Source organism: Mixophyes fleayi, unplaced genomic scaffold (genome assembly GCF_038048845.1).
Source record: "Mixophyes fleayi isolate aMixFle1 unplaced genomic scaffold, aMixFle1.hap1 Scaffold_147, whole genome shotgun sequence".
Classification (NCBI taxonomy): domain Eukaryota; kingdom Metazoa; phylum Chordata; class Amphibia; order Anura; family Limnodynastidae; genus Mixophyes; species Mixophyes fleayi.
In genome coordinates this window covers 93,858-112,393 of record NW_027445947.1, presented here as the reverse complement: position 1 = coordinate 112,393, position 18,536 = coordinate 93,858, and the positions used below count along the sequence as shown (strand labels likewise).

Sequence of the window (18,536 nt, the reverse complement as noted above, 5' to 3'; positions counted from 1 at the left end):
TCAGCCCCCTCCGTTGTGAGTTCACTCAGAAAAATAGTGTATATGCTAATAGAGGAGAAATTCACACCTCCGTGTGATTCACAGTGTATTCAAGAATAGTCAGACATTCTTATACAGGCAATATGTTTTCTCTTGAACATCATAGAATCATAATAATACATGCAATCAACAGAGCATAAATTTACTTACGTGTAGACAGGAAACATCATCATAAAACATTGATTATTTGGGACAAATAACCAATCTTTTGTTTCCCAACCAGGTAGACCTTTCCGTTTGATGTATTAGGTGTAGTTCATTCTCCTGTGCACAGGGACTTGTTAAAAAAGGAATAATAAAATAAATTGCTTTGATGTGGACATTTCTTAACTGAAATGATATATCTGACCATGTGCTCTGAATTCATCATGGACAGTGATACATTTCTGCAATGTGTCTAAGTCCACCCTCTGCTATAGGACAAAACATGATCAACAGTAGGGGTGCCTGGCAAATGATCAATTGATGTGTCAACCAAACTAAATTAACCCCTTTGTTACTTCCCCACAGTGAATTACAGCAATTCATAGTTTATATTTCAACCCACTGATTATAACGTACATACAACAGTCACAATTATAGTTTGATCAGGATAACCCTGAAACTTATTGTTGTCATTATCTATTCTAATAACTAAAGTTACTTTGTTCAAAATAGATTCCAAAAATTCAACTTCATTATACTCTAGGAACCATAATTAATCAAAGCAATACTTCTCATAATACATGTCTGTGAAAATCTCTGTATACATATGTAACATCTGAAAGTAACCAGATAACATGTGTCAATGACATATATAGGACTTGATGTATCTCCACAAATAATCACTAGAACATAATTATGTTTCATATGTATATGTGCAGCAAATTCTAACATGTTTAGTAGAAGTATTGCCATATATCTGTTATGCTCCAGAAGGGAGTTGATATATTTTTGGGAACCCATTGCTAGAACTATTCCTGCACAGTAAGGCAATAAATCGATTGTAAAACATATTAGCTTACCAGCAAACCTCATTCAGGGATGTCACCAGGGATATGGATATGGGCAAGTAAGAGATTTAAAAAGTAATGAAATTATTTGAGAAATTGTCAGTTTTTGGGGATTAGTCAACTACAGCCAAATTGCCCATGCCTTTTAGCTTTTATATTTCTTTATGTAAATTTGTCATTACTACGTTTATTCAATAATCATTGTGACTTTTGGTCATATTAATTCCCCTTTAATAACGTTCTGTCTTTGTGTTCCTAAACAGTTCACGTGTCAGGCTTGATATTTATAAAGCTATATTTAGTAGGGAATTGATTTGTTTAAAGTAACTCTGATTAAATTAGGTTGCGATTGCATTTTTGGAGTCCGAGAATAGGTGAAGACTTCCTAAGAGTGTCTTGAAAAAAGTGGGGTGGAGACGAACCTCACCCTATTGCGTATTACAGTGCACCCCTTGATTCAGTAAGTTCCCATACCTTATCTTTGGGCTGCTGTTGTTGCTGCAATTGTTTTTGAATCCTCAGCTGTGTCTGTTCCACACGTTATAGCTGCTCTTAAGTTATTAACAAAGACACAACACATGTCCCATGTCAGACTGACCAAACATGACATTCTATTATTGTCTTCAGCGTTCCATGTTAAACCTGCTTCCCACTGACCTTTACCTACCGAGGGAGACACAAGACCGCACACAAACAACAACTTTCTATACCACACACCTGTCTCATATACTACGTAGGTGGGTCTGGCCTGAGCAATCCACAGCGCACGTTACTTGGACAGCCATTGTCTCCCCTTGTCATTGTAGGAGAGGAGCGCTCTCTGAACATTTGTACTGGCCCAACGGGGCCCTAATAGGACATTCTGCCCTATATTACAGTCTGATAATTACTGACTCTCCTAATGACTTTATAGGGACACATATGGTGCTACTGCCATATCCTCATCTCATGCCCCCCCTCGGTGAGGGATAGGTTGCATTCCATTGCCCCAAATTTTACATCTGTTGCTCAGGGGTATTGTACTATGTACCCAGTCAGACATATTCTATGGCCACGATGGAGAGGACAGCACAAACCCCACCTTGGGTTGATATATCTAATTACTTTATCAATATCTCATAACAAAACTGTTGGATATGTTCTTGTGTTCCATACAAAGGGAGGTATATCGATGACACCTGGTCACATGGATGGATTATTGCCAATACTCTTCTAGGAGGAGGAAACTGACAATTTGCAATCAAATTGGAGCAACGGAAGGTAGATGAATGACTAGGACAAAGGATTGTGGGAAAGAGTCAATTAAATGTCTCTGTAGGAACCGATCCCAATTGGCCTGGAAAGTGGGAATGGAAAGGATGGTCATGTCTATACTGATGATAACTCACAAGTTCATCATGGAGTTTGGTTTATTCATGAGCTCTAGATATTTGTTTGTCATGATTATCAAATGTCATCTTACTCGTATGTGCAGTAAAATTGCTGGATATTCTGTAACACTAAATTGTAAACAAAAAAGGTTGAAATTATGTACTTAGAAATAAAAATGTGGCAACTTTGTGCATGGTTACATGAGTATAACCGTTAAAGAACTTCAAAGAAGGCTCAAAAGATGGGAATGTGGAAGTAGATATTAACAGTCAAACCATATTCTGTATATGTGACGATAACATCTGCATTTGTGTCAGTAATTAATTATGCAGTTGTTTAGGGGATTGTGTTTAATCAAATATACGAACATATTACAGAGCACTTTCAAGAAGAGAACGAGTAGAGAACAGGTTTAGTAAATAGAGAAGTTGATTGAGTTCATTTCACCGTCTGATATATGAGACTTGTGTAATTACCATGAAGAAATGATTGAGTGCCGATAGTAAAACACCTTTCTCAGCTTGATATCACTGTTTACTGGTATATACAATATTACTTCTTCTCTCTTTTAATAGTCTCAAGTTATAAATCTGTGTAATACAATTACGGTAGAAAAGAATATCCTATACATTGCATGGTGAATCTATACTAGTGTGGATGTACTTCCCAATATGTACCTGATTCCAAAATAACCGTGACTTTGGTTTTAATCAATTATATAACTGAGAATGCAGCCTATCCAGTCACTAGGAACCAGTGACATCACTGAGAGTGCAGCCTATCCAGTCATTAGGAACCAGTGACATCACTGAGAGTGCAGCCTATCCAGTCACTAGGAACCAGTGACATCACTGAGAGTGCAGCCTATCCAGTCATTAGGAACCAGTGACATCACTGAGAGTGCAGCCTATCCAGTCACTAGGAACCAGTGACATCACTGAGAGTGCAGCCTATCCAGTCACTAGGAGCCAGTGACATCCCTGAGAATGCAGCCTATCCAGTCACTAGGAACCAGTGACGTCACTGAGAGTGCAGCCTATCCAGTCACTAGGAGCCAGTGACATCACTGAGAGTGCAGCCTATCCAGTCACTAGGAGCCAGTGACATCACTGAGAATGCAGCCTATCCAGTCACTAGGAACCAGTGACGTCACTGAGAGTGCAGCCTATCCAGTCACTAGGAGCCAGTGACATCACTGAGAGTGCAGCCTATCCAGTCACTAGGAGCCAGTGACATCACTGAGAATGCAGCCTATCCAGTCACTAGGGACCAGTGACATCACTGAGAGTGCAGCCTATCCAGTCACTAGGGGCCAGTGACATCACTGAGAGTGCAGCCTATCCAGTCACTAGGGGCCAGTGACATCACTGAGAGTGCAGCCTATCCAGTCATTAGGAACCAGTGACATCACTGAGAGTGCAGCCTATCCAGTCACTAGGAACCAGTGACATCACTGAGAGTGCAGCCTATCCAGTCACTAGGGACCAGTGACATCACTGAGAGTGCAGCCTATCCAGTCACTAGGAGCCAGTGACATCACTGAGAGTGCAGCCTATCCAGTCACTAGGAGCCAGTGACATCACTGAGAGTGCAGCCTATCCAGTCACTAGGAGACAGTGACATCACTGAGAGTGCAGCCTATCCAGTCACTAGGAACCAGTGACATCACTGAGAGTGCAGCCTATCCAGTCACTAGGAACCAGTGACATCACTGAGAGTGCAGCCTATCCACTCACTAGGAACCAGTGACATCACTGAGAGTGCAGCCTATCCAGTCACTAGGAGCCAGTGACATCACTGAGAGTGCAGCCTATCCAGTCACTGGGAACCAGTGACATCACTGAGAGTGCAGCCTATCCAGTCACTAGGAGACAGTGACATCACTGAGAGTGCAGCCTATCCAGTCACTAGGAGCCAGTGACATCACTGAGAGTGCAGCCTATCCAGTCACTAGGGACCAGTGACATCACTGAGAGTGCAGCCTATCCAGTCACTAGGAACCAGTGACATCACTGAAAATGCAGCCTATCCAGTCACTAGGGACCAGTAACATCACTGAGAGTGCAGCCTATCCAGTCACTAGGAACCAGTGACATCACTGAGAGTGCAGCCTATCCATTCACTAGGAACCAGTGACGTCACTGAGAATGTAGTGATGGCAGACAGTAGTGCCTCAGTGATGTCTGATAAGTCTCCTTGTTACACACATGCACTTTATTATATTGTTTGCTATAATATATTGTATTTCAATAAAAGGATTTGTAATTTAAAGACGCTGATGGGCCTGATGGATGCACAGACATTACGAGATGTGTATAAATTATACTAGATTCATAAATAGATTCTAGCAGAAATAAATAGATATTTTATCACTCTGAGTAATTGCCGTGTTCGCCCCAATGAAATCATCACATTTTACTGGATTAATGACCCAACAACCATACAAGTAATACCACTTTACTGGGCTGTTAAACAATGAATCACACTGATACCTCAGAGAGAATATCACCCATTGTCACCTCCGCGTGTGGAGAGGAAATGTTCTCTGGCTTAGTATGATGTTATCTGTCTGTAGAGGGGAACCAGGGGTCAGATCCTGCTGCATAGTGATATATTCTGCAGATTATTACATTACTGACCTCTCTAGAGATCTGCAGAACATTGCTCTGTCCCATCTACCCCCTGACAGACACATAGTGATATATTCTGCAGATTATTACATTACTGACCTCTCTAGAGATCTGCAGAACATTGCTCTGTTCCATCTACCCCCTGACAGATACATAGTGATATATTCTGCAGATTATTACATTACTGACCTCCTCTCTAGAGATCTGCAGAACATTGCTCTGTCCCATCTACCCCCTGACAGATACATAGTGATATATTCTGCAGATTATTACATTACTGACCTCTCTAGAGATCTGCAGAACATTGCTCTGTCCCATCTACCCCCTGACAGATACATGGTGATATATTCTGCAGATTATTACATTACTGACCTCTCTAGAGATCTGCAGAACATTGCTCTGTCCCATCTACCCCCTGACAGATACATAGTGATATATTCTGCAGATTATTACATTACTGACCTCTCTACAGATCTGCAGAACATTGCTCTGTCCCATCTACCCCCTGACAGATACATAGTTATATATTCTGCAGATTATTACATTACTGACCTCTCTAGAGATCTGCAGAACATTGCTCTGTCCCATCTACCCCTGACAGATACATAGTGATATATTCTGCAGATTATTACATTACTGACCTCTCTACAGATCTGCAGAACATTGCTCTGTCCCATCTACCCCCTGACAGATACATAGTTATATATTCTGCAGATTATTACATTACTGACCTCTCTAGAGATCTGCAGAACATTGCTCTGTCCCATCTACCCCTGACAGATACATAGTGATATATTCTGCAGATTATCACATTACTGACCTCTCTAGAGATCTGCAGAACATTGCTCTGTCCCATCTACCCCCTGACAGATACATAGTGATATATTCTGCAGATTATTACATTACTGACCTCTCTAGAGATCTGCAGAACATTGCTCTGTCCCGTCTACCCCCTGACAGATACATAGTGATATATTCTGCAGATTATTACATTACTGACCTCTCTAGAGATCTGCAGAGCAATGCTCTTTTCCATTGCACATAATATACAGTTATCTGATTTTTCTGCATGTTCCAGGTTTAACTTTATGAGTTTGTAATACATTTGCACCATTAAGCCGCGTAAATAGTTTAGCATTCTATAATAAACATTATATATAAGGTTATATTCTTCCTGTTTCCTCTTTATTGCTGCGATATTAAGTGTTGCACTATGACCTTTATCACTAACACACCCTGAATGATGTTGGTATAGATTGTTTAGAAGAATGTTTCATCTCACGCTTGTGGCTGTGTCAGTCAGTGTCTGAGATGGGACAATTAATATAATCTACAGTAAATCTGAATTCTGTCCCTTACGTTAAAGTATATTTATTAATATATCAATATGATTATATCTTTAATTGTCATTTCATTGCATTTTATTGCGAATCTATAATTTATCATTAATAAATAAGATACAGAAGTTTCCAATATTGAATAAAATACTACAATCAGACAGTCCCTCTCTGTATTGATACTTTAAATATTATTTAGAATCTCATGTATTATTTATAAAACCTAATCTTTATGTATAAATAGATCTGCACAAATATTTAGTATAAACACTTCCTTTTTTTGTACTTACAAGTCATATATGTAAACACAGAAATAAATAGGGTTCTACACTGAGACAAAACACACTGATTATGGGAGGACCTGATTAACGTTCTGAGATATAATGGAATCTATTTCCAATAACTTGATAATAAGATAAGTATCCAGTAAAAGGTTTAGAGTCTTGGAAAATGTCACTATCATATCTGTTGCTAAATCCTTATTAATTTACGACTAAATATGACTAATTATAATATTTCTATTTAAGATTGACCTGTGATTAATTGACCAAAGATCCAGACATCAGCATTGCTCGAGGGACCAAAACAAGGACGCCAATCGATCCGCCCAGAGAGACAGAATTGATTGCATTTAATACATAACTTCTTTTTGGAACATGATATAAACACTGTAATTAGTTATGTATATGTGTGAACTTGTGTGATCCCAGTGTTCAAATAATATAAAACATCAGTCTGACTTACTACGGTCAGAGGGTTCTGAGCCAGCGCTAGCCGTGCTGCGTAATTCAGTTTTAAATGAATGTTTTATTAATAATTGTACTTATTTTCCCTTTAAGCAACTGGATCAGACAATTATTTTCATCTTAATAATTATTATCACTGAAACAGAGATATGACTTTGTTACGTTACTGGATATTGATATATTTTGTTTTTAATTCCAAATGAACAAAATAAATATTTTTAAATAATATTACCTTTAGAAATGTTTTTAAAGTGAGGTCACTGAGGTATGAGGCACCAGAGAGGTATGAGGCACCAGTGTGAGGTCCTACTAACTGACTGGCTGGGTTCTTCCTGTCAGTAAATTTACTGACAGCTGACAACCATGACTGCCACCAGAATGGCCTTGTAGAGGATGCCGAGTAACACTCAGTGAGTATGAGCAATGTGCTGAGTAACACTCAGTGAGTATGAGCAGTGTGCTGAGTAACACTCAGTGAGTATGGGCAGTGTGGTGAGTAACACTCAGTGAGTATGGGCAGTGTGGTGAGTAACACTCAGTGAGTATGGGCAGTGTGGTGAGTAACACTCAGTGAGTATGAGCAGTGTGCTGAGTAACACTCAGTGAGTATGGGCAGTGTGGTGAGTAACACTCAGTGAGTATGGGCAGTGTGGTGAGTAACACTCAGTGAGTATGGGCAGTGTGGTGAGTAACACTCAGTGAGTATGGGCAGTGTGGTGAGTAACACTCAGTGAGTATGGGCAATGTGCTGAGTAACACTCAGTGAGTATGAGCAGTGTGCTGAGTAACACTCAGTGAGTATGGGCAGTGTGCTGAGTAACACTCAGTGAGTATGGGCAGTGTGGTGAGTAACACTCAGTGAGTATGAGCAGTGCTGAGTAACACTCAGTGAGTATGGGCAGTGTGCTGAGTAACACTCAGTGAGTATGAGCAGTGTGCTGAGTAACACTTAGTGAGTATGAGCAGTGCTGAGTAACACTCAGTGAGTATGAGCAATGCTGAGTAACACTCAGTGAGTATGAGCAGTGTGCTGAGTAACACTCAGTGAGTATGAGCAATGCTGAGTAACACTCAGTGAGTATGAGCAGTGTGCTGAGTATCACTCAGTGAGTATGGGCAGTGTGGTGAGTAACACTCAGTGAGTATGGGCACGGTGGTGAGTAACACTCAGTGAGTATGGGCACTGTGGTGAGTAACACTCAGTGAGTATGGGCAGTGTGGTGAGTAACACTCAGTGCGTATGAGCAGTGTGCTGAGTAACACTCAGTGAGTATGGGCACTGTGGTGAGTAACACTCAGTGAGTATGGGCAGTGCTGTCAGATTACTGTAAAGGTGTCGCCAGCCCTGGTTGCCTAACAACCAAAAAGATGGCGCCGGTCGGTCACCCGTCACGTGACTGAAACCCGCATTTCTCCAGGTTGTGTCAGCGCTCACCTTATGCCCCCGCCCCGTCCAGGCTGCAGCCAATGAGACGACGGGGAGGCTGAGCGGTACGAGGGACGGAGGAGTGTGATTGGTGAAGGTGCGGCAGAGGGCGGGGTCAGTGGGAGGGGCGGTGTGCGGCTGGAGGTGCTGCTCAGTGTCAGGTTGGAGGAGAGACGGGAGAGAGCTCCGGAGGTGAGAGCGGGGGGAGGGGCGGTGTGTCCCCGTGTGCTGTGTGTGTACTGTGTGTACCTGGTACCCCTGACTTATTATATACCCCCCTGTGTATTACACCTGTCACTATTATTATATACCCCCCTGTGTATTACACCTGTCACTATTATTATATACCCCCCTGTCTTATTATATACCCCTGTGTATTACACCTGTCACTATTATTATATACCACCCATTCTTATTATATACCTCCTGTCTTATTATATACCCCTGTGTATTACACCTGTCACTATTATTATATACCCCCCTGTCTTATTATATACCCCCCTGTGTATTACACCTGTCACTATTATTATATACCACCCATTCTTATTATATAGCCCCTGTGTATTACACCTGTCACTATTATTATATACCCCCCTGTCTTATTATATACCCCTGTGTATTACACCTGTCACTATTATTATATACCCCCCTGTCTTATTATATACCCCTGTGTATTACACCTGTCACTATTATTATATACCCCCTGTGTATTACACCTGTCACTGTTATTATATACCCTCTGTGTATTACACTTGTCACTGTGTGTTATTATATACCCCCTGTGTATTACACCTGTCACTGTTATTATATACCCCCTGTGTATTACACCTGTCACTGTTATTATATACCCCCTGTGTATTACACCTGTCACTGTTATTATATACCCTCTGTGTATTACACTTGTCACTGTTATTATATACCCTCTGTGTATTACACTTGTCACTGTGTGTTATTATATACCCCCTGTGTATTACACCTGTCACTGTTATTATATACCCTCTGTGTATTATACCTGTCACTGTGTGTTGTTATATACCCCTGTTTATTACACCTCTCACTATTATTATATACCACCTGTGTGCTACACATGTCACAGAGTTATTATATGGATACATAATGTTATATGGATACATGTCTGTATTACACCAGTCAATTAATTTATTGGTACATAAGTATAATACAACCAGGTGTAATATAGAAATATAAAGACATTTATTACATAAACGTATTAGCGTGTGATACAATGTATGAGTATGCTCACACACTGCGTCAGGTAGTGAGTTACGTGTGGCGATTAGTAGCATCTGACAACGAGCAGTCTAGACGTCTTTCTGTTATTCATATCTGTGTGGACCGATGAGACGACGCCATTGGCTAGTGTGAAACGCGTGTAAACAGTCCTGTCACTAGACTCTACTGTCTCTTATATTATAGATACATTATGGTACCGTTCCCGCTCGTTGGGGAGCCTACAAATGGCGCCTGTCCAATGTGTTCTCATTCGATATGAGGTTATATTATTGTGTACGGTGACTCAGTGGTTAGCACTTCTACCTCACAGCACTGGGATCATGAGTTCGATTCCCGACCATGGCCTTATCTGTGTGGAGTTTGTATGTTCTCCCCGTGTTGGGTTTCCTCCGGGTGCTCCGGTTTCCTCCCACACTCCAAAAACATACTGGTAGGTTAATTGGCTGCTAACAAATTGACAATTTAGACTGTAAGCCCCAATGGGGCAGGGACTGATGTGAGTTCTCTGTACAGCGCTGCGGAATTAGTGGCGCTATATAAATAAATAGATGATGATGATGGTTATATAACACAAGTAATGCTGGGTGTGTTGCAGGGGGTGGTATCTGTATGTCGAACACCTGGACATGTTATATACAGCGAGGTAGGTCCTTATAGCGCTCTTCTCCATCCAATAAGTGGGGCGGAGACACATGTGGTACCCAGATCTGTACTATTAGCTCCCAGCTGTCTATATATAGGATGCTTGTATCCCCTGGGCTGTCGTCATGTGTCATGGAAGCGGATGACACGCTAATAACTATCCAGTTACTATTCTGCGCCATTTAATAATAAGTTACAGAAAATCATGTCTGACACTTATGTATTCCCGCTCGGGGTTATGGATTTGGTTTAGGTCTGCTGAGCCTGTACAGCAGTCAGCCTGACCTGGGGATATCCTGGCTCATAGTGACGCTAATTTATATATTTAGTGATTATAGCCCCTATTGTGTGTCTGCAACAACCGTATACAGCACTAGTCAGTGGTCTCCACATATATAGTCCTGGGCGGCTGTACCAATACTTACTCCTCGCAGTGTTTATCCATATCGTAATCTATTCCCATGCAGGCTCTGTAAAGACTGCAGTTATCTCGCGGCTATAATAAGTATTAATTCCTCTGGCGTTGTTCACAGTAATTGATTACATGCATATCAGTACCCTTTGCTAAGATGCACCTTAATGTGCGTCTGTGTGATCAGCTGGCTTCAGAGGACACATAATAAATGGATTTGAGGCCACTTGTATACAACTAGTGTTACAGCTGACTTCACAATAAGCGCAGCAAACATGAGCTTCATCATGAAGATAAAATAACATTCCAGGTAAATCCTATATAGGTTAGTGAAAAGCGCAGAGGATATAGGTGGATTTAAAAGGCTTAATATCCAGCAGGGCAGCATCATCTTTATCATGATGTAATGGAGATAATATGGCAAAATTGTGAATTTGCGCAGAACTGTCCCTCATCCAAAACCAAGCAACGCGGGATACTGTGATTCAGTGCAGAATAATGTCCTGAGGGGACGGACCTAAGTCTCACTGCGAATCTATGGAATAATGGCTGCTCTACTTATCCAACCTGATGGAACGGGCGCAACATTAGGAAGAATAATGGTGGAAATTGCAGCTTCAAGAGGGTTTTTGTAAACTTGATGTATATTGAAGAAACAGACACTTTTGAATGTTTATATATTTTTTAAAAACTTGGTGCCTCCTATTTTGCAGGATTATTTACAGCATTTTAGCGAAACCTGTCGGTTTTTATGAGCGTTCCTCCATGGAAGGGGTTAACTGCAGCCCCGTGAGGCTGGGGAACAGGCACTTCCTATATTGCACGCTCCGACAGTGAAACTAATTGCTGTGCAGTGAAACTTGCCCATCCCAGGTCATTCCATTCTCTGTCTGATGGTGTCAGCGATACCTGGGAGCCGAGGTGGTTAATGCAACTGCTTCACTGGCCAACTTGTAATGAGGAGTGTGTTTGTGTGTGCGTGTGTCTGTGTGTATGTATACATATAGATTTGTGTGTACATTTTCTCCTGTAGTTTGTAAACCTCGGCAGTAGCCACCCCAGAGCTATAAAGCCGTGTGCGGAGTAATTTGATGTAGGACAAACATCTGAAATGATGCAGCAGAGTATGTCAGTTTTCTTTCCTGTACACATGATTTCTGCTTCCCAGGAGCCTTATGGTTAGAAGGGAGCGCGCAGGACGGATATATAAACAGGATATACGGCTATATGTGAACGGCGGTGGGTCATGTACCCGGTTACACACACATCGCGCAGTGAGTGTATAGATGGCTGTTGTGTCGCCTTCCTCTCGCACGTTAATCAGCGGTAAGACTATTGCGGTCAGGTGACAGGGATGAGCCTCATTGTACATTGGCCATAAATCTTCATATATGCAAATGATGCTCTTTTGCATATGATTAGATGCTGGTCTTCCATTGGCTGCTCAGTCTCTGAACTTCGTCTTCTTCTTGTGTATTGTGATAAACAGTAATACAGCTTGGTTTCCTCCAGGGAGGTGTCACATGATGTAATGGTTTGTACGCACCCTTCAGAAACCTTTACTAGACACCTTCATTTATCATTCTGTTGTCATTCTGTGCTCCTTAGCTGTGTATCTATATCATCAGGCTGGGATGTATGTGGTCCTGTCTATATGACGCTCTGCAGCCTCCGCTGTATGTGGTCCTGTCTATATGACACTCTGCAGCCTCCTCTGTATGTGGTCCTGTCTATATGACACTCTGCAGCCTCCTCTGTATGTGGTCCTGTCTATATGACACTCTGCAGCCTCTCCTGTATATGGTCCTGTCTATATGACACTCTGCAGCCTCCCCTGTATGTGGTCCTGTCTATATGACGCTCTGCAGCCTCCGCTGTATGTGGTCCTGTCTATATGACGCTCTGCAGCCTCCGCTGTATGTGGTCCTGTCTATATGACACTCTGCAGCCTCCCCTGTATATGGTCCTGTCTATATGACACTCTGCAGCCTCCCCTGTATGTGGTCCTGTCTATATGACGCTCTGCAGCCTCCGCTGTATGTGGTCCTGTCTATATGACGCTCTGTAGCCTCCTCTGTATGTGGTCCTGTCTATATGACACTCTGCAGCCTCCGCTGTATGTGGTCCTGTCTATATGACGCTCTGCAGCCTCCGCTGTATGTGGTCCTGTCTATATGACGCTCTGCAGCCTCCGCTGTATGTGGTCCTGTCTATATGACGCTCTGCAGCCTCCGCTGTATGTGGTCCTGTCTATATGACGCTCTGCAGCCTCCTCTGTATGTGGTCCTGTCTATATGATGCTCTGCAGCCTCCCCTGTATATGGTCCTGTCTATATGACACTCTGCAGCCTCCCCTGTATATGGTCCTGTCTATATGACGCTCTGTAGCCTCCTCTGTATGTGGTCCTGTCTATATGATGCTCTGTAGCCTCCTCTGTATGTGGTCCTGTCTATATGACACTCTGTAGCCCCTGCTGTATGTGGTCCTGTCTATATGACACTCTGTAGCCCCTGCTGTATGTGGTCCTGTCTATATGACGCTCTGCAGCCTCCTCTGTATGTGGTCCTGTCTATATGACACTCTGCAGCCTCCTCTGTATGTGGTCCTGTCTATATGACGCTCTGCAGCCTCCCCTGTATGTGGTCCTGTCTATATGACGCTCTGCAGCCTCCCCTGTATGTGGTCCTGTCTATATGACGCTCTGCAGCCTCCGCTGTATGTGGTCCTGTCTATATGACGCTCTGCAGCCTCCGCTGTATGTGGTCCTGTCTATATGACGCTCTGCAGCCTCCGCTGTATGTGGTCCTGTCTATATGACGCTCTGCAGCCTCCGCTGTATGTGGTCCTGTCTATATGACACTCTGCAGCCTCCTCTGTATGTGGTCCTGTCTATATGACACTCTGCAGCCTCCTATGTATGTGGTCCTGTCTATATGACGCTCTGCAGCCTCCGCTGTATGTGGTCCTGTCTATATGACGCTCTGCAGCCTCCGCTGTATGTGGTCCTGTCTATATGACGCTCTGCAGCCTCCCCTGTATGTGGTCCTGTCTATATGACGCTCTGCAGCCTCCGCTGTATGTGGTCCTGTCTATATGACACTCTGCAGCCTCCTCTGTATGTGGTCCTGTCTATATGACGCTCTGCAGCCTCCGCTGTATGTGGTCCTGTCTATATGACGCTCTGCAGCCTCCGCTGTATGTGGTCCTGTCTATATGACGCTCTGCAGCCTCCTCTGTATGTGGTCCTGTCTATATGATGCTCTGCAGCCTCCGCTGTATGTGGTCCTGTCTATATGACGCTCTGTAGCCTCCTCTGTATGTGGTCCTGTCTATATGATGCTCTGTAGCCTCCTCTGTATGTGGTCCTGTCTATATGACACTCTGTAGCCCCTGCTGTATGTGGTCCTGTCTATATGACACTCTGTAGCCCCTGCTGTATGTGGTCCTGTCTATATGACACTCTGTAGCCCCTGCTGTATGTGGTCCTGTCTATATGACGCTCTGCAGCCTCCTCTGTATGTGGTCCTGTCTATATGACACTCTGCAGCCTCCTCTGTATGTGGTCCTGTCTATATGACGCTCTGCAGCCTCCCCTGTATGTGGTCCTGTCTATATGACGCTCTGCAGCCTCCCCTGTATGTGGTCCTGTCTATATGACGCTCTGCAGCCTCCCCTGTATGTGGTCCTGTCTATATGACGCTCTGCAGCCTCCGCTGTATGTGGTCCTGTCTATATGACGCTCTGCAGCCTCCGCTGTATGTGGTCCTGTCTATATGACACTCTGCAGCCTCCGCTGTCTGTGGTCCTGTCTATATGACACTCTGCAGCCTCCTCTGTATGTGGTCCTGTCTATATGACACTCTGCAGCCTCCTATGTATGTGGTCCTGTCTATATGACGCTCTGCAGCCTCCGCTGTATGTGGTCCTGTCTATATGACGCTCTGCAGCCTCCGCTGTATGTGGTCCTGTCTATATGACGCTCTGCAGCCTCCCCTGTATGTGGTCCTGTCTATATGACGCTCTGCAGCCTCCGCTGTATGTGGTCCTGTCTATATGACGCTCTGCAGCCTCCTCTGTATGTGGTCCTGTCTATATGACGCTCTGCAGCCTCCGCTGTATGTGGTCCTGTCTATATGACGCTCTGCAGCCTCCGCTGTATGTGGTCCTGTCTATATGACGCTCTGCAGCCTCCGCTGTATGTGGTCCTGTCTATATGACGCTCTGCAGCCTCCGCTGTATGTGGTCCTGTCTATATGACGCTCTGCAGCCTCCCCTGTATGTGGTCCTGTCTATATGACGCTCTGCAGCCTCCCCTGTATGTGGTCCTGTCTATATGACGCTCTGCAGCCTCCCCTGTATGTGGTCCTGTCTATATGACGCTCTGCAGCCTCCGCTGTATGTGGTCCTGTCTATATGACGCTCTGCAGCCTCCGCTGTATATGGTCCTGTCTATATGACGCTCTGCAGCCTCCGCTGTATGTTGTCCTGTATATATGACGCTCTGCAGCCTCCTCTGTATGTGGTCCTGTCTATATGACGCTCTGCAGCCTCCGCTGTATGTGGTCCTGTCTATATGACGCTCTGCAGCCTCCGCTGTATGTGGTCCTGTCTATATGACGCTCTGCAGCCTCCCCTGTATGTGGTCCTGTCTATATGACGCTCTGCAGCCTCCGCTGTATGTGGTCCTGTCTATATGACACTCTGCAGCCTCCCCTGTATGTGGTCCTGTCTATATGACGCTCTGCAGCCTCCGCTGTATGTGGTCCTGTCTATATGACGCTCTGCAGCCTCCGCTGTATGTGGTCCTGTCTATATGACACTCTGCAGCCTCCGCTGTATGTTGTCCTGTATATATGACGCTCTGCAGCCTCCTCTGTATGTGGTCCTGTCTATATGGCACTGTAGCCTCCGCTGTATGTTGTCCTGTCTATATGACGCTCTGCAGCCTCCGCTGTATACGGTCCTGTCTATATGACGCTCTGTAGCCTCCGCTGTATACGATCCTGTCTATATGACACTCTGTAGCCTCCGCTGTATACGGTCCTGTCTATATGACACTCTGTAGCCTCCGCTGTATACGGTCCTGTCTATATGACACTCTGCAGCCTCCTCTGTATGTGGTCCTGTCTATATGACGCTCTGCAGCCTCCTCTGTATGTGGTCCTGTCTATATGACACTCTGCAGCCTCCCCTGTATGTTGTCCTGTCTATATGACGCTCTGCAGCCTCCCCTGTATGTTGTTCTGTCTATATGACACTCTGCAGCCTCCGCTGTATACGGTCCTGTCTATATGATGCTCTGCAGCCTCCGCTGTATACGGTCCTGTCTATATGGCACTCTGCAGCCTCCCCTATATGTGGTCCTGTCTATATGACGCTCTGCAGCCTCCGCTGTATACGGTCCTGTCTATATGGCACCCTGTAGCCTCCGCTGTATACGGTCCTGTCTAAATGACACTCTGCAGCCTCCGCTGTATGTGGTCCTGTCTATATGACACTCTGCAGCCTCCGCTGTATGTTGTCCTGTCTATATGACGCTCTGCAGCCTCCGCTGTATGTGGTCCTGTCTATATGACACTCTGCAGCCTCCTCTGTATGTGGTCCTGTCTATATGACGCTCTGCAGCCTCCCCTGTATGTTGTCCTGTCTATATGACGCTCTGCAGCCTCCCCTGTATGTTGTTCTGTCTATATGACACTCTGCAGCCTCCGCTGTATACGGTCCTGTCTATATGATGCTCTGCAGCCTCCGCTGTATGTGGTCCTGTCTATATGGCACTCTGCAGCCTCCCCTATATGTGGTCCTGTCTATATGACGCTCTGCAGCCTCCGCTGTATACGGTCCTGTCTATATGGCACCCTGTAGCCTCCGCTGTATACGGTCCTGTCTAAATGACACTCTGCAGCCTCCGCTGTATGTGGTCCTGTCTATATGACACTCTGCAGCCTCCGCTGTATGTTGTCCTGTCTATATGACGCTCTGCAGCCTCCGCTGTATACGGTCCTGTCTATATGACACTCTGCAGCCTCCGCTGTATATGGTCCTGTCTATATGACACTCTGCAGCCTCCTCTGTATGTGGTCCTGTCTATATGACGCTCTGCAGCCTCCGCTGTATGTGGTCCTGTCTATATGACGCTCTGCAGCCTCCGCTGTATACGGTCCTGTCTATATGACACTCTGCAGCCTCCGCTGTATGTTGTCCTGTCTATATGACGCTCTGCAGCCTCCGCTGTATACGGTCCTGTCTATATGACGCTCTGCAGCCTCCCCTGTATGTGGTCCTGTCTATATGACGCTCTGCAGCCTCCTCTGTATGTGGTCCTGTCTATATGACGCTCTGCAGCCTCCGCTGTATGTGGTCCTGTCTATATGACGCTCTGCAGCCTCCGCTGTATATGGTCCTGTCTATATGACGCTCTGCAGCCTCCGCTGTATATGGTCCTGTCTATATGACGCTCTGCAGCCTCCGCTGTATGTGGTCCTGTCTATATGACGCTCTATAACCTCCGCTGTATATGGTCCTGTCTATATGACACTCTGTAGCCTCCGCTGTATACGGTCCTGTATATATGGCACCCTGTAGCCTCGTTACTGTATAATACTGTTGGCAGCGCAGCCACAGAACGTCCCATGTGATCTCTATCGTGCTCGGTGTAATTAGATCATTATGTTCTATTCTCTGCTCCTGGGCAACTTGCCGCAGTAACCAGAGACCAGGAGATGACCTGGGAGATGGTGGCCCCAGATGATCATTGTAAAGAACGATTATAGACTAACGGGTTGATACATAGAATTTGTGGGCAGGTAAGAACCACATGACCCATCTAGTCTGCCCATTTTATTCTCCAGATTTAGTTGAGCCTTATATCTGCCCTAAACATGTATAAGTGCTGTACCTCTCATCTACCTTCTCAGTGAGGAGATTCTTCCTCAAGTGTCTCCTGAACCTGCTTCTCTCCCGTTATAATTAGTGTCCCCTTGTGCTAATACTTCTCCTCTTATCGCTGGTACCTTGATGTATGTGACGGCTGCCATTATGTCACCTGTATCCCTTCTCTGGTCCAAGCTATACATATTGTGGACCTATAGTCTTTCCTGGTAATTGTTGTGGTATAGAACCTGCCCCTGACCATTCCTCTATCCTACCTAGACCTTCAGTCATCCGGGGTCCTCTGATGGTGACCTCTCCCTTCTGAATGTGTTCTATGTACTATAACTCTGCTCTCTGCTCTTCATCCAATATCGTATCCACCACTGATCCCATCCAGACACTCCGTCTTCCGTTTGGACAGCGGTCTTAGCTAAGTACTAGAGAAGATACATGTACGGCTCCATATTGATCTAATGTCTTAAACACCCATTTAAAAATAAAAATACATTTGTTTGACATGATATCCCCTCGGTGAACAATGTCCCTTGATGTCTGGGGTCTTTCAAGCTCTTGGATTTGAGCTATTGTCTGATCCTTCCGTCCTCAAGTGTTTCCATTAATGGATGTTGGACTCTCCCTGCCTGGCACAATGGTCTGCTCCCTGCCTGGCACAATGGTCTGCTCCCTGCCTGGCACAATGGTCTGCTCCCTGCCTGGCAGAATGGTCTGCTCCCTGCCTGGCAGAATGGTCTGCTCCCTGCCTGGCAGAATGGTCTGCTCCCTGCCTGGCAGAATGGTCTGCTCCCTGCCTGGCAG

The 18,536-nt window shown here is 44.7% G+C and overlaps 1 protein-coding gene across 4 annotated transcripts in view; it reads left to right on the top strand.

Annotated features, from left to right (window-relative positions):
• Window positions 1–8,662: 8,662 nt before the first annotated feature.
• CGN (cingulin) overlaps window positions 8,663–18,536 on the top strand; it is a 30,478-nt gene continuing 20,604 nt past the window's right edge. For all 4 annotated transcript variants that reach the window (XM_075194009.1, XM_075194008.1, XM_075194010.1 and 1 more), the window contains exon 1: window positions 8,663–8,733. The gene's annotated coding sequence lies outside the window, so the exon portion shown is untranslated. The remainder of the gene's footprint in view (window positions 8,734–18,536) is intronic.